This window comes from Lithobates pipiens, unplaced genomic scaffold (assembly GCF_037356315.1).
Source record: "Lithobates pipiens isolate NorthernLeopardFrog02 unplaced genomic scaffold, aLitPip1_a1.2 Scaffold_8, whole genome shotgun sequence".
Taxonomy (NCBI): Eukaryota; Metazoa; Chordata; class Amphibia; order Anura; family Ranidae; genus Lithobates; species Lithobates pipiens.
Window position 1 is genome coordinate 424,124,872 of NW_027507903.1, and position 22,882 is coordinate 424,147,753.

Genomic DNA, 22,882 nt, shown 5'->3' on the forward strand with positions numbered 1-22,882 from the left:
AACACTAATACACAACCTGCTTGTTCCACAAAAGTTCTTATAAGGACTGGTAACTTGGTATAGGGTGCTACGGTACATAGGCTTGAGTGCGGTACAGTCTGCTGTTCTGTAAGGACCGCTATCGGTCCACAATAGATAGGGTTGACGTGCACCACTGCTGACCGCTCACCTATACTGCAGCAGTCCTTCAGCGGTATAGGGACTGACGTACAGTCTGCTAATCACTAACACACAACCTGCTTGTTCCACAAAAGTTCTTATAAGGACTGGTAACTTGGTATAGGGTGCTACGGTACATAGGCTTGAGTGCGGTACAGTCTGCTGTTCTGTAAGGACCGCTATCGGTCCACAATAGATAGGGTTGACGTGCACCACTGCTGACCGCTCACCTATACTGCAGCAGTCCTTCAGCGGTATAGGGACTGACGTACAGTCTGCTAAACACTAATACACAACCTGCTTGTTCCACAAAAGTTCTTATAAGGACTGGTAACTTGGTATAGGGTGCTACGGTACATAGGCTTGAGTGCGGTACAGTCTGCTGTTCTGTAAGGACCGCTATCGGTCCACAATAGATAGGGTTGACGTGCACCACTGCTGACCGCTGCCCTATACTGCAGCAGTCCTTCAGCGGTATAGGGACTGACGTACAGTCTGCTAAACACTAATACACAACCTGCTTGGTCCACAAAAGTTCTTATAAGGACTGGTAACTTGGTATAGGGTGCTACGGTACATAGGCTTGAGTGCGGTACAGTCTGCTGTTCTGTAAGGACCGCTATCGGTCCACAATAGATAGGGTTGACGTGCACCACTGCTGACCGCTCACCTATACTGCAGCAGTCCTTCAGCGGTATAGGGACTGACGTACAGTCTGCTAAACACTAATACACAACCTGCTTGTTCCACAAAAGTTCTTATAAGGACTGGTAACTTGGTATAGGGTGCTACGGTACATAGGCTTGAGTGCGGTACAGTCTGCTGTTCTGTAAGGACCGCTATCGGTCCACAATAGATAGGGTTGACGTGCACCACTGCTGACCGCTCACCTATACTGCAGCAGTCCTTCAGCGGTATAGGGACTGACGTACAGTCTGCTAATCACTAACACACAACCTGCTTGTTCCACAAAAGTTCTTATAAGGACTGGTAACTTGGTATAGGGTGCTACGGTACATAGGCTTGAGTGCGGTACAGTCTGCTGTTCTGTAAGGACCGCTATCGGTCCACAATAGATAGGGTTGACGTGCACCACTGCTGACCGCTCACCTATACTGCAGCAGTCCTTCAGCGGTATAGGGACTGACGTACAGTCTGCTAAACACTAATACACAACCTGCTTGTTCCACAAAAGTTCTTATAAGGACTGGTAACTTGGTATAGGGTGCTACGGTACATAGGCTTGAGTGCGGTACAGTCTGCTGTTCTGTAAGGACCGCTATCGGTCCACAATAGATAGGGTTGACGTGCACCACTGCTGACCGCTGCCCTATACTGCAGCAGTCCTTCAGCGGTATAGGGACTGACGTACAGTCTGCTAAACACTAATACACAACCTGCTTGGTCCACAAAAGTTCTTATAAGGACTGGTAACTTGGTATAGGGTGCTACGGTACATAGGCTTGAGTGCGGTACAGTCTGCTGTTCTGTAAGGACCGCTATCGGTCCACAATAGATAGGGTTGACGTGCACCACTGCTGACCGCTGCCCTATACTGCAGCAGTCCTTCAGCGGTATAGGGACTGACGTACAGTCTGCTAAACACTAATACACAACCTGCTTGGTCCACAAAAGTTCTTATAAGGACTGGTAACTTGGTATAGGGTGCTACGGTACATAGGCTTGAGTGCGGTACAGTCTGCTGTTCTGTAAGGACCGCTATAGGTCCACAATAGATAGGGTTGACGTGCACCACTGCTGACCGCTCACCTATACTGCAGCAGTCCTTCAGCGGTATAGGGACTAAGAGTTTTGTCACAGGGTCATTTAAAAAATGACATGCAGAGGAAGAGGCAGGCCCTTCCGCAGGGGTGGTAGGGGTAGGGCAGGAGCAACAGGCTTGAGCCAAAGTGGGAAGTTGCAGAAGGTGCGTTCAATTACTTTAAAGGATGCACCAGACTTGGTTGAGTGGCTCGCTCAGCCTTACTCTTCTGCACCCTCCTCATCCTCTCGATCTGCACCCTCTTCTTCACTCTCTGCTATGTGCACCCCCAAAGACACTACCACCAACAACACGACCACCACCACCACCACCACATACCTTCCGCTTGAGTCACTGGAATTATTTTCCGATCCATATCAAGAGGACATTTCTGATGCGCAGCCACTCTTGGTATTGGATCAGGAAGAGGAGGTAGCAACAAGCGCTACTCAGCAGTCTGACGCCAGTACCCAGATCAGCCCAAGGAGGAGGTTGGTCCCCGGTGTTGCTGCCTACTCCGAGATCTCTACTTATAGCGGTGGGGAAGGTGACGTTGATGATGACGTGTCTAGTGATGTCACGTGGGTGCCCACAAGAGAGGAAGAGGAGGGGAGTTCAGAGGGAGATATGGACCAGCAGATAGGGAGGAGAAGCAGCAATGACTTACATTGCACAGCAGGGACAAAGCAGACTGCAAATGTATCAGGAGCGAGTCATCGACCATGTACGGTCACATCTGGCGCTCCCAGGACACCGGCACATGGCTCCGCAGTGTGGGCTTTTTTTAACGTGTCCGCTGCTGACAATAGCGTTGCCATCTGCAATCTTTGCAGTCAACGCGTTAGTCGCGGTAAGCCCAATACTCACCTAGGGACGACCGCCTTAAGAAGGCACATGAGCAGCCATCACCGAGCCCAGTGGGAGCAACGGAACACACAAAGCCACACTGCAGGCTCTCACCGTCCAGCCTCGTCTTCTACTTCTCCTTCTCCTCTCTCCTCACAATTGTCCTCCACTCCACCTTCCATCACGCCAAGCTCACATTTTTCTGCAAAAAGGCAGGCTTCCGTGGGCCTAATGTTTGAGCGTAAAAAAATGATGATGCCGGATAACCCTCTTGCCCAACGGTTGGCGGCTGGCTTGTCAGAACTCATAGCCCGCCAACTACTGCCATATAAACTGGTGGACTCGGAGGCCTTTCGCAAATTTGTGGCCATTGGAACACCACAATGGAAGGTCCCAGGAAGGAAGTATTTCTCAGAGAAGGGCATCCCAGAGCTATATGGCCATGTTCAGCGGCAAGTGAATGTATCTCTGGCACACAGTGTCGGTGCCAAGATACATCTGACCACAGACACGTGGTCTAGCAAACACGGGCAGGGAAGGTATATCAGTTTTACTGCCCACTGGGTGAACCTTCTGACGGCCGTCAAGCATGTAACCCGTGGCACCCGTGTAGATTTGGTTTTACCGCCACGGATTGCATGCAGGCCTGACTCTTCTTCTCCTCCTCCTACTCCATCCTCCTCCCTCTCCTCCTCAGCTGCCTCCTCCTTTTCCGCTGCTAGCGTCTCTTCCACTGCACCGCCCAAGCTCCCCAGAACCTATTCCACATGCCAGGTGAGACGTTGCCATGCCGTGCTGCGTCTGTTGTGCCTGGAAGCAAAGAGCCACACTGGCCCGGCACTCCTTTCAGCTTTGTGTTCACAGGCAGATGAGTGGCTAACACCGCTCAATTTGACAGTTGGTAAAGTGGTGTGTGACAACGGTGCCAATCTGCTTAGCGCATTGAAACAGGGCAAAATCACGCACGTGCCGTGCATGGCACACGTCTTAAACTTGGTCGTGCAGCGATTCCTTGTCAAATACCCTGGGGTCCAGGACATCTTGCGGCAGGCAAGGAAAATCTCGGCCCATTTCAGAAGATCTTACACGGCCATGGCTCGCCTTGCTGACATTCAGCGGCGACACCATCTGCCGGTCAGACGTCTTATTTGCGATTGCCCGACGCGATGGAACTCAACCTTCTATATGCTTGATAGGCTGCTCCAGCAGAAACGTGCAGTTAACGTCTACCTGTATGAACTCTGCGAAAGAAACGGTTCTGGGGAGCTGGGTTTTTTTTCACCGCGCCAGTGGCTGCTCATGCGCGACACATGCAGACTTCTGCGGCCATTTGAGGAGATCACCAAACTGGTCAGTCGCAGCCATGGCGCCATCAGTGACATGGTACCTTATGCCTTCTTTCTGGAGCGTGCATTGCGTCGTGTCATTGATCAGGCTGTGGAGGAGCAGGAGCGGGAAGATGAGGAAGTCGCAATGCTGGATGAATTCCCAGGGGGGGCTACTCTATCTGAGACAAGTCAACAACAGGAGTCTGATGAGGAGTCAGAGGAGGATGGTGCCGGGGCGGATGAGCAGGAGCAAGAAGAGCATGCTTTAAACCTTTCTGGGATCCCTGTTGTGCGAGGATGGGGAGAGGAGAATGAAGAGGACGACATTATCCTGGATGATGAGCAGGAGCCAGGCCACCACACCGCTTCCACTTTAGTGCAAATGGGGGCCTTCATGCTCCAGTGTTTTAATAGGGACCCCCGTATAAAAAGCATGAGGGTCAAGGACCAGTACTGGGTGGCAACGTACTTAGACCCCCGGTACAAACACAAAATGGCGGAAATGTTACCGCCGTCGCAGAGGGCTGTCAGAATGCAGCACTTCCAGGCCTTGCTTCGAGAAATGCTGCATTCTGCTTTTGCGTGCGCTGGCAGAGGAGCAATTCCCACTCCCAGAGAAGGATTTGCGGGTACCAATCCAACAGCGCCTGCAAGAAGAGGCCGGTTTGAAGATGTGTTGGTGACTTCGGATATGAGGTCATTCTTTCAGCCGACCCATCGACAGGTGTCATCCGGATCCAGCATCAGGGAACGCCTAGACCGTCAGGTGTCCGACTACATTGGGTTAACGGCCGATGTGGACGCTCTGAGGAGTGATGAACCCCTAGACTACTGGGTGGGCAGGCTTGACCTCTGGCCAGAGCTTGCCCAATTTGCAATCGAACTGTTGGCTTGCCCCTCATCCAGTGTCCTGTCCGAAAGGACGTTCAGCGCAGCAGGGGGGATTGTGACCGATAAGCGTACTCGCCTAGCTCACCACAGTGTTAACTACCTCACATTTCTAAAAATGAATGAGGCATGGATCTCGGAGGAATTCAACACATGTGACCAGTAGACCATGTATATGTCTATAAACTATTTTTTTAATCAAGCACACAGACCTTCTTAATTCATTTGGCTCACTTCCTTGACCCAAAAAAGCACACCGTACTATATGCCCCTACCCTCCTCTTTGAAGAGGTTGAGCGGTGTCATATTTCTACTGGGGCTGCTTATGATATCCCTGTGCTGTGCTGACTTCCTCCTGGGGGTTCTTATTATGAAGGGATCACACTATCCCTGTGCTGTGCTGACTTCCTCCTGGGGGTTCTTATTATGAGGGGATCACACCATCCCTGTGCTGTGCTGACTTCCTCCTGGGGCTGCTTACGGTGCTGCTGTCAGTGCTGTATGTCACGGTGCTGCTGTCAGCGCTGTATGTCACGGTGCTGCTGTCAGCGCTGTATGTCACGGTGCTGCTGTCAGCGCTGTATGTCACGGTGCTGCTGTCAGCGCTGTATGTCACGGTGCTGCTGTCAGCGCTGTATGTCACGGTGCTGCTGTCAGCGCTGTATGTCACGGTGCTGCTGTCAGCGCTGTATGTCACGGTGCTGCTGTCAGCGCTGTATGTCACGGTGCTGCTGTCAGCGCTGTATGTCACGGTGCTGCTGTCAGCGCTGTATGTCACGGTGCTGCTGTCAGCGCTGTATGTCACGGTGCTGCTGTCAGTGCTCTGTATTACGGTGCTGCTGTCAGATGCCTCTATCACGGTGCATGTGTCATTCCGGTATGTCACGCTGCTGGTGATCATCTCCTGCACCCTCTTCTTTGCCTACCCTGGTCCCTGACCTTCCCTCTCCTCCATTGCCTTCATTAGCTCCATAGTCCTGAATTGTTAGAACAATTTCCCAAATAAAATAAAAATGCTTGTAGTTATCGATCCCAAATTCACCTCATACATGTATTATGTCATTGTCCAGATGGTGGGACTACGTTTTACCCCCTAATAATTACCACGTGGCCGCAAATTCGACATGAAGGTTTGCAAAGTTCGCCTCCCATTGAAGTCAATGGGGCCCGCGGCGAACGGTCGGTTTCGCGAACGTTTGGGTCCGTTCGCATTTCGCGTTCGCGAAACGTCCCGTCGGAAGTTCGTCCATCACTAATGGAGACCTTCAGCTTTCGTAAAACTACAAGAATTTATATTTCTTTCTAATGAAGGAGGAACATTTATCAAACATGTAATATTCTTGGCATCCCCATTCCCGAGGTACATGTCTTTTGATGAATTGTAACTATGGGGAAAATCCAAAATGACTGTCACTAGCATTACAACCCATTTGAATTTTCAGTTTAAATCAGCTTAAAGTGGAGTTTCACCCAAAAATTGACCTTCCGCTTTTCGGGAATACTCCCACCCTCCAGTGTCACATTTAGCACCTTTCAGGGGGGAGGGGAGAGCAGATACCTGTATAATCCAGGTATTTGCTCCCACTTCCAGGCATAGATATCCACAGGTACCTGCGGATATTTATGCCATATCCGGCGCCTCCTCCGCCCCCCTCCTCACTGTCTTATGGGAGATGCACAGGTACCAGAAGACAGCAAGGACCTGTGGGATCGCGCAGCATGACGTGAATGCGCAGTAGGGAAACAAGCTGTCAAGCCACAAGGCTTTCTCTGATTCCCTTACCAAAGGTGGCAGTGCCTCCACCTGAGAGCCGAGGGACAGATTGGCGTTGGGTGCCGACATCGCGTGTGCCCTGGACAGGTAAGTGTCCATATTTTAAAAGTCAGCAGCTGCAGTATTTGTAGCTGTTGACTTAAAAAAAAAAAAAAAGGTAGGACCCCCGCTTTAATACATTCCAGGTTCATCAAAATAAAAGGTGCTCAATATAGTTTGTTTGCAGAGGTCCAGCACACCCCATGCTGAGTCCGACCTAAAGCCCTGCAATAAGAATAGCTCATGCTTCCTGCTAAGTGCATACCTCCCAATTTTTTGAGATGGGAACAAGGTACACCTCATAGCAAAAGTATGTAGGCATAGGACACACATCTCTGCCATTAGTTAAACCCACAAGTGTTTTTTTGTTTGCTTTTTACCACTACTATTCCTTTATATTGGCTTTTGAAATTTACAAATGCAGCACTTTCTAAATTGGATGAAAGGTTTAGCACTGGGAAACACTTTTTGAAAGATAAATAGTGCATTTTATATACAACTATATAGATTAGACCAAAATGAGGGACAGATGAGTACCATAAGAAAGAGGGACAGATGGACATTGTTCCAAATCAGGGACAGACTCAGGCTCTGACTGACTCAGTAAGGAGGACGTGCAGTCAGGGAGGGCAGGTGAGGCTCTGCCTAAATGAACATGAGCAAAAAAAAGTAATAAAATAAAAATAAAAAAGATCAACTTAGAGCAGCCTTTCTCAACCTTTTCAACAAGGAGGAACCCTTGAAATACTTCTCTGGTCTCGGGGAACCCCTGCTAAAAATTAGAAATCTACAACCCATGATACAATAGTGTGATGGTCAGTGGGAAGAATGGTGCTTACACTTGTGGTCATTGGGAAGAATTACCTCCTTACATATAGTTAAAAAGATCAATGGTGTCAGTGGGAACTTGTCTGGGACAGAAATTATCCAATGCTGAAGGAACCCCTATCAACCTCTGGAGGAACCCTAGTTGAGAATCACTGACTTAGAGGGTTGTAGCTCGGTGAGATGGTGTCATGGAGACCCCAAATTTGGGGGGTAGGTAGCTGAAGTCCTACCCCACCACCGCCATCTATGGTTCTGGAGATACAGGGATTCTTGCGCAGCCAGTCAGAAGCTACATACAGAGCGGCCAGTTTAAATACAAGCTGGCCCACTCTGTTTGTAGTAGACTAAGCAGTTGAGCTTAGAAGTGCCTCTCCTCACTTTTTGTCAGAGGCACTGAGCTCAATGGACAGCTTGCGAGTCTTGGACCAATGGTAAATTACCATTGGACCAAGCTGTTCATTAAAAATGCTGCAGTGGAGGCTCTCCTCTCACTGCGGTGTCATAGAAGAGGGCATGTGTCTAAAAGACAAATGCTCCCTTTCAGGCAAGCCCTCTTAACTGCAAGGAAAAAACATGGGTTTATGGGTGTAAGATTTACCCATAACTCCATGTTTTTCTCACATAGTTAAGAGGGAGAGTGAGAATCTGCTGCTGCTGAAATGGTACAAGCTAAATCATATATTATTATGCCATGTGTTATAAGATAATAATTTATTATTTATCTATTTACTGTCAAACTACTGGTTTGAAGTTATAACTTCAAACTTCAGTAATTTGTCCATTAAAGGGGTTGTAAACCCTCATGCTTTTTCATCTTAATGCATCCTATGCATTAAGGTGAAAAAAATTCTGACAGTGACCAGCCCCCCGTTTTACTCACCTGACCCCCTTCGATTCCTCGGTGGAGATACGCTGGACCTCTCTGCCCAGGGTTCTTGGCTCTTGATTGAATAGATCGATAGCAGTGCAGCCATTGGCTGCCGCTGCTGTCAATCAAATTCAATGATGCAGGCGCTGGGGGAGGCAGGGCCAAGGCCTACATTCTGAGTCTATGGATGCAAATGCTGGACTCGGGAGCGTGCCCGCATGGTAACCCCCCCCCCCCCCCCGAGAGTGCTTCTCCTAGGGGGTTATGCAATGCAGGGAGGAGCTGATAGCACCGATGGGGGACCCCAGAAGAGGATGATCGGGGGTTCACTGTGAAAAAACGAACTGCACAGTGGAGGTAAGTATGACATGTTTGTTATTTAGAAAAAAATAAAAAACAAAGCTTTACAATCACTTTAAGCCACCTGCTTGAGTACCTTAAAAATAACATATAATAATTATTTGTATATTACTTATGGTAATTAACCCCTTGCCACCTAGTCCAATTCTGATACTTCTTTCCTACATGTAAAAATCACCATGCTTTTGCTAGAAAATTACTCAGAACCCCCAAACATTATATATGTTTTAGCAGACACCCTAGAGAATAAAATGGTGGTCATTGCAACTTTTTATGTTACACAGTTTTTTTGGAAAGAAACTATTCATGAATAAAAAAAACAAAAAAAACACTAAAGTTAGCCCAACTTTTTTTGTAAACTATGAAAGATGATGTTACGCCCAGTAAATAGATGTCATGTTTTAAAATTACGCACACTTGTGGAATGGCGCCAAACTTCAGTACTTAAAAATCTCCATAGGCAGCGCTTTAATTTTTTTTACAGGTTACATGTTTAGAGTTACAGAGGAGATCTAGTGCTAGAATTATTGCTCTCGCTCTAACAATCACAATGTATGTAACCTATGTGTATCTGGCTCTGATACTAGCCAGTGCCTCACCAGCCACTGGCCTCGCCGAGTCGCCGCACGTTCCTGGGTTATTGAACTCTGAAAAGGGATAGAAGCCTCTACATTACAAGGGTCCCACTCTGAAGCATGCTTGTAGGTCCTTATGTTTTTATGCACCTGGAATATAACATACTTTTATTACCTGCTGATCCGGCCAGTAGATCTGTTAATTTTCCATTGTCTTGCTGTAACATTGTCTTTTAGATGGACTTTAAGTATAAAACAAAGTGATGCCTAAATTCGTTTTTAACAGTTATGTGAACATTTTTTCTTTTTTTCTTTTGGAAAGAAAGGTTTAAACCATATGAATAAAGGTGAGTGCTGTAAGACCCTATAGGTCTAATGGTTTGTCCCAGTTTTTGTAACAGTAATTTTTGCTCGTCAGTCTGACCTGTGCATAAAGGTGGAGACAGATATAAAGGCCTGTGAAATATAAAAAAATATTATATGTGGGTCATTATAATTAGAGAGTCTAATCCCATACAATAGAACACATTTCTATCAGCGCAAATAATAATAATAACCTTAATCACTAAATAGTGATATGTGTAGTAGGTGTGCTGCACACACAGAAAATGTGTTCACTTCACATATAAAATATACATAACAAAACAGTGTTGTGCTTCCTAAATAACTACCAATAAATGCTTAAATAAAAATATGTGATTAACTTGCAATATAGCAAGATACTGAGGGCCCAATCAAATATTCATGTTCCCTGACTGGGAATAGTGAAAAATACACAATAATGAAATATACATGTTCCCCAAGTCGGAATAGTGAACCGTGACTTCTTCACTAAGGCCCCTTTCACACTGAGGTGGGAGCGGCGTCGACGGTAAAGTGGCGCTATTTTTAGCGGCGCTTTACCGTAGTTTTAGCGGCAGTATGCGGCCGCTAGTGGGCGGTTTTAACCCCCTCTAGCAGCCGAAAAAGGGCTAAAACCGCAGCAGCGCTTTGCCGGCGGTATAGCCGCGCTGCCCCATTGATTTCAATGGGTAGGAACAGTTTAGGAGCGGTGAATACACCGTTCCTTCACCGCTCCAAAGATGAGGCTAGCAGGACTTTTTTCACTGTCCTGCTAGCGCACCGCTCCAGTGTGGAAGCCCTCCGGCTTTTACACTGGAGTGAAAGGGGCCAGATTTTTTCAGGTGCTATACAGGCGCTATTTTTAGCGCTGTAGTGCCTAAAAAATGCCCCAGTGTGAAAGGGGCCTAAGGGCTGGAGACTGACATTCTCCAGCCCTTACTGAAGAAGTCTTGGTGGTGTAGTAGCCTATTCGACGTAACGTGTATAGGGGGAAGGAGTCGCAGTTGCAGCATCATCCCACGAGCATCTTGTTTCTATGCATCCTGAGCCCGCACTGCTACTGCGTTTGCAGTAGCCTTGCTAGGTGGGGCGGGGGGGTGCAGGCCGCACCCGGGTGACACCCGCCAGAGGGGTGACACCCGTGGATTGCGGGACCGCTAACACCGCCACTGCCCTTATGAATGTGCCTCGCTGTGTCCCCAGTGGAGCAGACTGAAGCCGCCGCCTCCTCCTCCTCTCTGTTTACATCCAGGGAAGAGGGGTGCCTATGCTGATGGGGGGGTCTGCACTAAGGGTGATTCTATACTTATGGGGGAGTCTGCACTAAGGGAAGATTCTATACTGATGGGGGGGTCTGCACTAAGGGGGGATTCTATACTGATGGGGGAGTCTGCACTAAGGGGGTGTCTATACTGCGGGGGTCTGCACTAAGGGGGGTGTCTTTTCTATACCGTGGGGGTCTGCACTAAAGGGGTGTCTTTTCTATACTGTGGGGGTCTGCACTAAATCAGGGGTGTCTATACTGCGGGGGTTTGCACTAAGGGGGTGTCTATACTGATGGGGGTCTGTATTAAGGGGGGATTTTATGCTGATGGGGGGGTCTGCACTAAGGGGGTGTCTATACTGCGGGGGTCTGCACTGGGGGGTGTCTTGTCTATACTTTGGGGGTCTGCACTAAATTAGGGGATTCTATACTGATGGGGGGTCTGCACTAAATAGGGGTGTCTATACTGATGGGTGGGTCTGTATTAAGGGGGGTTATACTGATGGGGGTCTGCATTAAGGGGGATTTTATACTGATGGGGATCTGCACTAAGGGGGATTCTATACTGATGGGGGGGTCTGCACTAAATGGGGGTGTCTATACTGTGGGGGTCTGCACTAAGGGGGTGTCTATACTGATGGGTTCTGCACTAAGGGGGGTGTCTATACTGTGGGGGTCTGCACTAAGGGGGATTCTATACTGATGGGGGTCTGCACTAAGGGGGATTCTATAATGATGAGGGGGGCTGCACTAAGGGGGGATTCTATACTGATGGGGGGTCTGCACAAAGGGGGGATTCTATACTGGTGAGGGGGTCTGCACTAAGGGGGGATTCTATACTGATGGGGAGTCTGCACTAAGGAGGGATTCTATACTGATGAGGGGGTCTGCACTAAAGGGGATTCTATACTGATGGGGGGTCTGCACAAGGGGGATTCTATACTGATGGGGTGTCTGCACTAAGGGGGATTCTATACTGATGGGGAGTCTGCACTAAGGAGGGATTCTATACTGATGAGGGGGTCTGCACTAAAGGGGATTCTATTCTGATGGGGGGTCTGCACAAAGGGGGGATTCTATACTGGTGAGGGGGTCTGCACTAAGGGGGGATTCTATACTGATGAGGGGGTCTGCACTAAGGGGGGATTCTACACTGATGGGGGGTCTGCACTAAGGGGGGATTCTATACTGATGGGGGTCTGCACTAAGGGGGATTCTATACTGATGGGGGGTCTGCACTAAGGGGGATTCTATACCAATGGGGGGTGTGCACTAAGGGGGGATTCTATACTGATGGGGGGTCTGCACTAAAAGGGGTGTGTCTGCACTAAGAGGGGGGATTCTACACTGATGAGGAACTCCGTAATGAGGGAGGGGGTCTGTACTTAGTGGGGGGGTCTGTACTGAGGGGGGACAATAGTTGGTGGAGGGGGTTGACACCAATGTTTTCCGCACCAGGTGACACCAACCCTAGTGACACCACTGTGCATTTGTGAGTACCGTTTTAATGTTTTAATGAGGAAATAAACCGTTTTGATGTACAGGGAGCACTACATTTTACCTTTTCTATTCCCATGTGCACCAGACCCCATTGAGGGAATTTGTGCTGGCTGGCATCCAGCTAATCAGCCGGAGGCAGCACGAAAGGAATAGGAGTTCCATGACCAGCTGATCTGTTTGTATCCCAGAGAGGGAACCTGCTTTTTCTGACCTTCTGGTGAAACAGGGGTCAGAATGTGAAGTGAGTGGCTAGGATATTGAGGTGGAGGAGAGCACTTGCATTTTCAACGTTTCTGCACTGGTGGTGTGTTGTGCGTTTTTGTGCAGAAGACTCTGAAGATTACATTTGTCCATTTGGACTATTATTTTTATTCAATTAATTTTTTTGAGTGTGTGGACTTAATCTTTATTGTTTATTGTTCACTATCCCCACTTAGGGAACACGTATATTTCATTATTGTGTATTTTCACTATTCCCAGTCAGGGAACATGATTGTGCACTCAGTATCTTGCTATATTGCAAGTTAATCGCGTATTCTTATTTAAGGATTTATTGGTAGTTATTTAGGAAGCGCAACACTGTTTTATTATTTCTAACCCCATACAGTTGCCAAAATGTGGTATTTTTTACTATAACGTCTTTTTAGGTCTTTAACCACTTTCAGACCGGACCATTTTGCTGGTAAATGACCAGAGGTCTTTTTACACTTTGGCACTGCGCTGCTTTAACTGGTAATTGCGCGGTCATGCAATGTTGTACCCAAACAAAATTTGCGTCCTTTTCTTCCCACAAATAGAGCTTTCTTTTGATGGTATTTGATTGCCTCTGCGATTTTTATTTTTTGCGATATAAACGTAAAAAGACCGCAAATTTTGAAAAAAAATGATATTTTCTACTTTTTGTTATTAGAAAAATCCAATAAACTCAATTTTAGTCATACATTTAGGCCAAAATGTATTCAGCCACATGTCTTTGGTAAAAAAAAAGTCAATAATTGTATATTTATTGGTTTGCGCAAAAGTTGTCACATCTACAAACTAAGGTACGTTTTCTGGAATTTACGCAGCTTTTAGTTTACGACTGCCTATCTCATTTCTTGAGGTGCTAAAATGACAGGGCAGTACAAAACCCCCCCAAATGACCCCATTTTGGAAAGTAGACCCCCTAAGGAAATTGATAAGAGGCATGTTGAGCCCATTGAATATTTTATTTTTTTGCCTCAAGCGATTGAATAATGACAAAAAAAAAATTTTTTTTTTTTTTTTACACAAAGTTGTCACTAAATGATATATTGCTCACACATGCTATGGGCGTATGTGAAATGACACCCCAAAATAAATTCTGCTGCTTCTCCTGAGTACGGGGATACCACATATGTGGGACTTTTTGGGAGCCTAGCCGCGTACAGGGCCCCGAAAACCAAGCACCGCCTTCAGGCTTTCTAAGGGCGTAAATTTTTGATTTCACGCCTCACTACCTATTACAGTTTTGAAGGCCATAAAATGCCAAGATGGCACAAAACCCCCACAAATGACCCCATTTTAGAAAGTAGACACCCCAAGCTATTTGCTGAGAGGCATGTTGAGTCCATGGAATATTTTATATTTTGCCACAAGTTGCGGGAAAATTACAAACTTTTTTTTTTTTTTTTTTTTTTTCACAAAGTTGTCACTAAATGATATATTGCTCATGCATGCCATGGGCATATGTGAAATGACACCCCAAAATAAATTCTGCTGCTTCTCCTGAGTACGGGGATACCACATATGTGGGACTTTTTGGGAGCCTAGCCGCGTACGGGGCCCCGAAGACCAAGCACCGCCTTCAGGCTTTCTAAGGGCGTAATTTTTTGAGTTCACTTCTCACTACCTATTACAGTTTTGAAGGCCATAAAATGCCAAGATGGCACAAAACCCCCACAAATGACCCCATTTTAGAAAGTAGACACCCCAAGCTATTTGCTGAGAGGCATGTTGAGTCCATGGAATATTTTATATTTTGCCACAAGTTGCGGGAAAATTACAAACTTTTTTTTTTTTTCACAAAGTTGTCACTAAATGATATATTGCTCACGCATGCCATGGGCATATGTGAAATGACACCCCAAAATAAATTCTGCTGCTTCTCCTGAGTACGGGGATACCACATATGTGGGACTTTTTGGGAGCCTAGCCGCGTACGGGGCCCCAAAAACCAAGCACCGCCTTCAGGCTTTCTAAGGGCGTTACAGTTTTGAAGGCCATAAAATGCCAAGATGGCACAAACCCCCCCCCCCAAATGACCCCATTTTAGAAAGTAGACACCCCTAAATTTAGGGGTACACTAGTGAGACTAGGTAATAAATGGCGGGTGCCCTGAAACTATAAAAAAATAACTAACCAACCAGCGTCACCTGTAACAGTTATATGGTGATCACTGGTGAAAGGGTTAACTAGGGGGCAATCAGGGGGCTTTATGCGGTAGTATATGGGGGTCCCTGGCGCTATAAAAAGCTGCGGCGAACCTAAATACCTACCTGCCTAACTAGCGTCACCTGTGACACTAATACAGCGATCAGAAAAACGATCGCTTATTAGGCTGGGTTCACACTGGAGCGATGCGGGAACGCCACGAATGCGCGGCGGGTTCCCGCATCGCATGCCTCCCGGCGGCAGTTCACACTGCCCTATGCGAACTGCTGGGAGTGTCAGTGAAATGTTAATGACACCCCCAGATCAGTTCGCATATCGCAGTGCGATCTGCAAACTTGGATCGCATGGTGTGAACACCCATGCGATCCGATTCTGCTGCGGACCAAAAAAAGGGTCCCGTGCGAGTTTGCGGCGGGTGCGGCGGGTGCGACACGAATTCAGCCATACTATCTGTATAGCTGAACTCGAATCGCACAGAGATCGGATGTGATTTGCACTGCAGTGCGGTGCGAATCACATCCGTTCTCATAAACCGCTGCAATGTGAACCCAGCCTTAGTGACACTGGCGACGGGGGGTGATCACGGGGTTAAACCTTTATTGGGGGGGTTAGGGGGGTACCTTAGAACTAAAGGGGGCTAACCCTAACTGCCCTAACAGTTATTAGTCACAAATGACACCTGCCGGGTGATCAGGGGGTTAAACCTTTATTAGGTAATAAATGGCGGGTGCCCTGAAACTATAAAAAAATAACTAACCAACCAGCGTCACCTGTAACAGTTATATGGTGATCACTGGTGAAAGGGTTAACTAGGGGGCAATCAGGGGGCTTTATGCGGTAGTATATGGGGGTCCCTAGCGCTATAAAAAGCTGCGGCGAACCTAAATACCTACCTGCCTAACTAGCGTCACCTGTGACACTAATACGGCGATCAGAAAAATGATCGCTTATTAGGCTGGGTTCACACTGGAGCGATGCGGAAACGCCGCGAATCCGCGGCGGGTTCCCGCATCGCATGCCTCCCGGCGGCAGTTCACACTGCCCTATGCGAACTGCTGGGAGTGTCAGTGAAATGTTACTGACACCCCCAGATCAGTTCGCATATCGCAGTGCGATCTGCAAACTCGGATCGCATGGTGTGAACACCCATGCGATCCGATTCTGCTGCGGGCCAAAAAAAGGGTCCCGTGCGAATTTGCGGCGGGTGCGGCGGGTGTGGCGGGTGCGGCGGGTGCGGCGAATGGCTGAACTCGAATCGCACAGAGATCGGATGTGATTTGCACTGCAGTGCGGTGCGAATCACATTCGTTCTCATAAACCGCTGCAATGTGAACCCAGCCTTAGTGACACTGGCGACGGGGGGTGATCACGGGGTTAAACCTTTATTGGGGGGGTTAGGGGGGTACATTAGAACTAAAGGGGGCTAACCCTAACTGCCCTAACAGTTATTACAGTCACAAATGACACCAATGCAAAAAAAAAAAAAAAAAAAAAAAAAATGACATTGGTGTCACTGTGACTGGGGGGGGCAGGGGTAATTGGGGGGGTGATCGGGGGTAAAGGGGGGGTGTGAGTGTGCCTGGCATGTTCTACTGTGTGTGGGATGTGTTGGTGCAACTCACTGATCCGCTCTCCTCCGTGTCGGAACGAAAAATACCGACACGGAGGAGAGAATACATCACTTCCTCTCCTGTGTTTACATTACAGGAGAGGAAGTGATGTCACCGGGGATTTCCATTCGTCGGGAGCGATCGCGAGGGGGTGGCCATGAATGAATGGCCGTCCCCTCGTCCGGGATCGCTCCCGAACGAAAACCGACCGCCGCAGGCACCGGGCGGGGGCCCGATCGGGCCCCCGACCCGCGGGAGGCAAATCACGTACATGTACGTGCTTATGCCTGCCCGTGCCATTCTGCCGACGTACATCGGCGTGAGGCGGTCGGCAAGTGGTTAAAGTACCGGTATGTCTAAAGCCAATCACTAAAATTGCATACCAATTTTGATGCCAATTGTAAAACTTTCAATCATTATTTCTGTAGCTTTCAGGGTTGTAAACTTTCCACAAAACGTGTGTAGCAGTAAATAGATGTAGATGTCTAGATGTAAATAGGTTTAGCTGTTAGTGTAGGTAAAATTGGCTGAGAGCCAGTCCTGGGTTGTGAATCTGGGTGACTTGAGTGACTCAGGGAGGCTGGATGATTCATCTGGCAGCTCCCCCCCCCAGTCTGGAAAATCCCACAACCGGAGAGTGGGCGTAAGGAGGGGCTACCATGTATATTTATGAGGACCCTGGCCAATCCCCAGCAGAAAGGGTCTGAAAGGGGGCAGCTCCCCTCATAAATAGGTATAAGTCATGCCAGCAGGGGAGTCAGGTAGAAGATGGAGATGGAGTGCTGAGGAGGTTGTCAGAGGACCTCGCAGGGTGCCTCCTAGTCTGGGAGGATGGCCCCAGGCCTGGGGCTTGGGTGCTGGAAGGATGCACTACAACACATGGAGGAATTCCTTCCTGGAGGCACAGAAGCATGAAGAGCAGGTCAGCACGTCTGGAAGATCTCCTGAGGGTCAGCCGAGTGCGCTGGTGAGTGTCAGTCTGGAGGGCTAATGAAAAGGGTAGCTGCAGCCAGGCAGGTTGGCGATGGCAGAAGAGATGGTGCTGAGCTCAGTGACCACAGAGAGGAAGTGCTGGGAAAGTGCGAGCTGTGTCACCCTATCTGCTGTACAGTATAGGGGCTGTGAGTCACAGCCTGTAATGGGCCTTTGCTACAAAAATCACAACAGGGTGACATAGCTGGGTTCTGCAAGCAAATGTGTGCTGGAGGAAGAAGAGGAGCTGCATATAGGACTGTACCGAGGAAAAGTTGTCCCTGAAGTTTGTTTGAAGTCAAGTGGGCATCCCATAACCTCCCTTCCCTATCCAAGTTATATCCCTCAATAAAAAATAAAAAAAAACAACAAAGTCACGAACTGTTCTCTGACTCTGGAATGACTGTGGAAGTTCGGTGTGCCTGGCTGTGCAAAGTGGGGGATCCCATACTACTTGCGGCTCCTTAGGGGGTGCACTGCATATGGATTGACAAAGCACATTCCTTTTTACAATATATTACACATTTTACTGACAACTCTTAAATATGACAGTAACACCTACAAGAAACTAAAACTTCAATACCTGGCACTAGGGATGAGCCGAACACCCCCCGGTTCGGTTCGCACCAGAACTTGCGAACGACCCCCGCGTTCGTTACGAACGTTAGAACCCCATTGAAGTCTATGGGAATTCGAACGTTTGAAATGGAAAGTGCTAATTTTAACGGCTAATATGCAAGATAGTGTCCTAAAAAGGGTTTGGGGACCTGCCTCCTGCCTCAGGGGACATGGGTCACTGCAAAAAAAAGTTTTAAAAACTGCCGTTTTGGCGGGAGCACTGATTTTAATGACGATTAAAGTGAAAAAAAAAGGTGAAATATTCCTTTAAATATGGTGCCTGGGGGGTGTCTGTAGTATGCCTGAGAAGTGCCACGTGTTTCCCGTGTTTAGAACAGTCCCTGCACAAAATGACATTAAACGGAAATAACACCATTTAAAACTGCTTGCGGTTTTAATGTTATATCTGGTTCCTGCAATATGGTTGAAAATCATTGAGAAAAATGGCATGGGTAGCCCTCCCTGCCCATTACCAGCCTATTTGGGTCTTGTACACATATTAAGGGGAACTCCGTACCCATATTAAAAAAAGGAAATGCGTGTGGCCCCCAGGCCCTATATACTCAGAACAGCAGTATACAGGCGGTGCAAACAAGACAGGGACTGTGTAGGTTTGTTGTGTTAAGTTGAATCTGTTTGTAATTTTCAACCGGTACATTTTTAAAGTGTAGCTCCAGTCAAAAAAACTATTTTTAAGCTTTTTGGAAAACATAGGGAAGGGTTATCACCCCTGTATAATTTGTTTTGTCGTCCATCTTTTTTCATCTCACTTGCTGCTGTCTCCTTGCGTTTGCAAGTAGGAGATGTTTGTAAGTTGGATGTTTGAAAGTAGGGGCCTGCCCTATATTATAGCGGTATGTACTGGGTACAGAGCACGCAGACAGCACGCAGACAGCACGCACTATCTCCTAACACTACTGACTGCAAGCTCTATTATTAACCACTTGACCACTGGGCACTTAAACACCCTTAATAACCAGACCAATTTTCAGCTTTTGGTGCCCTCACATTTTGAATAACAATTACTCAGTCATGCAACACTGGACCTATAGGAAATGTTTGTCCTTTTTTTCACACAAATAGAGCTTTCTTTTGGTGGTATTTAATCACCTCTCAGTTTTTTATTTTTTTGTGCTATAAAAGAAAAAAGACTGAAAATTCTGCGAAAAAATGAATTTTTCTTCGTTTCTGTTATAAAATTTAGCAGATTAGTAATTTTTTCTTCATAAATTTTGGCCAAAATTCATACTACTACATATCTTTGGTAAAAATAAGTACAAATTGGTGGATATTATTTGGTCTTTGTGAAAGTTATAGAGTCCACAAGCTATGGTGCCAATATCTGAAAATTGATCACACCTGAAGTACTGACGGCCTATTTCCTTTTTTTTTTTTTTTTTTTTTTCACAAAATTGTCATATTATCAGGTTATTTCACACACACAGCATATGCATACCACAAATTACACCCCAAAACACATTCTGATATTACTCCAGAGTACGGCAATACCACATGTGTGAGACTTTTACACAGCGTGGCCACATACAGAGGCCCAACATGCAGGGAGCGCCATCAGGCGTTCTGGAGCACCCAGGCCAATTCTGACATTTCTCTCCTACATGTAAAAATCATCATTTATTTGCTAGAAAGTTACAGAGAACCCCAAAACATTATATATAAATATTTTTTTTTAGCAAAGACCCTGGAGAATACAATGGTGGTCGTTGCAAATTTTTATCTCACACGGTATTTGCACAGCAATTTTTCAAACGCGTTTTTTTGGGGGAAAAAACAGTTTTGTGCTTAACCACTTGGGTACCGCGCTATTGCAAAATGACGGCAATAGCGCGGACCCACATTTCCGGGACTACGTCTATTGACGTAGTCCTGGTTACGAGCGGCCTGCGCGCCCCCTGAGGGGCGCGCGCGGCGCGCTCTGTGATCGGCGAGTCCGTGAGACTCGCCTGATCACCGATCCGTGTAAGGGGTCGATCCCGACCCCTTATCACGTGATCAGCTGTCAGCCAATGACAGCTGATCATGTGATAAAACGGAGCCGGTAATCGGCTAGTATTCCTCCTCGCGCTGACAGCGCGAGGAGAAAAAAAAAAAGCCGATCGCCGGCGGCCGTGTTCGGGACATCAGTCCCGATCACGGCCAGCATATCCAGCGGACACCTGCCCCCTGCCAGTGCCCACCTGCCACCCGCAGTGCCATCCTGAAATAAAGTAAGTGCCCCCCTGTCAGTGCCACCCAGCAGTGCCCATAGTGCCCACAGTGCCACCCAGCAGTGCCCACAGTGCCACCCAGCAGTGCCCACAGTGCCACCCGCAGTGCCACCCGCAGTGCCACCCACAGTGCCACCCAAAATCTGCCTCAAAGGTGCTGCACCCCAGTGCCGCCCATCAGTGCCCAGCAGTGCCGCCCATCAGTGCCCAGCAGTGCCGCCCATCAGTGCCCAGCAGTGCCACCTATCAGAGCCACCTATCAGTGCCACCTATCAGTGCCCATCAGTCCCATCTATCTGTGGTACCTATCAGTGCCCATCCGTGCCACCCATCCGTGCCACTTATCCGTGCCACCCATCCGTGCCATCTTATCTGTGCCCATCTTTGCCCATCAGTGCCGCCTTATCTGTGCCCATCGGTGCCGCCTTATCTGTGCCTATTAGTGCCGCCTTAACTATGCCTATCAGTGCCCACCAGTGCAGCCTATCAGTGCCCACCAATGCAGCCCATCAGTGCCCACCAATGCAGCCCATCAGTGCCCACCAATGCAGCCTATCAGTGCCGCCTAATCAGCGCACTTCAATGAAGGAGAAAAATGACCCGTTTGCAAAATTTTATAACAAACTATTAAAACATGATTTTTTTTTTTTTTTTTTTTGCATCTTTTTTTGTTTGTTTAGCAAAAAATAAAACTCCGAGCTGTAACTAAATACCACCAAAAGAAAGCTCTATTTGTGGGAAAAAAATGATAAAAATTTCATTTGGGTACAGTGTTGTATGCCCGCGCAATTGTCATTCAAAGTGCATCAGCGCTGAAAGCTGAAAATTGGTCTGGGACTGAGGGGGGTTTAAGTGCCCAGTAAGCAAGTGGTTAAAAAACAAACAAAAAAAACAGTAAAGTTAGCCCAATGTTTGCATAAAGTGAAAGATGAAGTTATGCTGAGTAAATAGATATCAAACATGTCACTCTTCAAAATTGCACATGCCCGTGGAATGGCGCCAAACGTCGCTACTTAAAAAATCCCCATAGGCGACGCTTTAATTTTTTTTTTACTGGTTACATGTTTTGAGTTGCAGAGGAGATCTAGGACTAGAATTATTGCTCTCGCTCTAATGTTCTCGGCGATACCTCATATGTGTGGTTTGAACACTGTTTTCATATGTGGGCGGGGCTTACGCATGCGTTCGCTTCTGCATGCGAGCACATGGGGACATGGGCGCTTTAAAAATTTTTTTTTTTTTTTATTGTTCATTTTACTTTATTTATTTTAGTTTGACATTTTTTTCCCCAAAAATATATTTTTGATCACTTTTATTCCTATTACAAGGAATGTAAACATCCCTTGTAATAGGAATATGGGGTGACAGGTCCTCTTTACAGTGAAATCTGGGGGTCAATATGACCCCACATCTCACCTCTAGGCTGGGAAGCCTGAAATAAAAAATAAAAAAAAGATTCTGGCTTTGATCGTACTGGCGAGTTGGTAGAAGCACCGGAGGGCGGTGAGGGGTGGGGGGCGTCTATGGCTGGGTATTTCAGGGTATCACCGAGTATGGCTGGGTATCTCCGAGTATGGCTGGGTATGGCAATTTATGGCAGGGTATTGGCGGGGTATTGGCGGGGTACTACAGAGTAATAGCAGGGTACTGCAGAGTATTGGGGGGTACTCCAGAGTAATGGCAGGGTACTGCAGAGTAATGGGGGTTACTGCAGAGTAATGGGGGGTACTGCAGAGTAATGGCTGGGTACTGCAGAGTAATGGCAGGGTACTGCACTGCAGAGTAATGGCGGGGTACTGCAGAGTATTGGGGGGTACTGCAGAGTATTGGGGGGTACTGCAGAGTAATGGGGGGTACTGCAGAGTAATGGCAGGGTACTGCAGAGTAATGGGGGTACTGCAGAGTAATGGCAGGGTACTGCAGAGTAATGGCAGGGTACTGCAGAGTAATGGCAGGGTACTGCACTGCAGAGTAATGGCGGGGTACTGCAGAGTAATGGTGGGGTACTGCAGAGTAATGGCAGGGTACTGCAGAGTATGCACTGGTATTGCAGAGTATTGGCAGGGAATTGAGGGGTTAAATTCGGTGAGCAGCGATGTGGGCACTGCAGATGCAGCCCACATCGCTGCTGACACCGATCTCTTTCCCCTCCGCTGTACCGATCGGTACAGAGAGGGGAGGGAGGAACCGGCGTCATAACATGATGCCGGTTTGTTTACAAGTGATCACTCCGTTATTTGACGGAGCGATCACGTGGTAAACGGCCGCGACGAGCGGGCGTTTACCGTGATCCGTGATGCGCCGGGTCCTGTGGACCCGGCGGTCACGGATGCTCTCGAGTGCGCGCCCCAGGGGGCGCGCGAGAGCAGAATTCTGGGAGGCCGTTAATTAACGGCCTCTCAGAGTTAAACAACCGCCCTGAAGCCGTTAATCGGCAATGGGCAGTTGTTAAGTGGTTAAAGCTAGATCACTAGCTATATAGGTGAGGTGAATATAGTGGTGTATACTG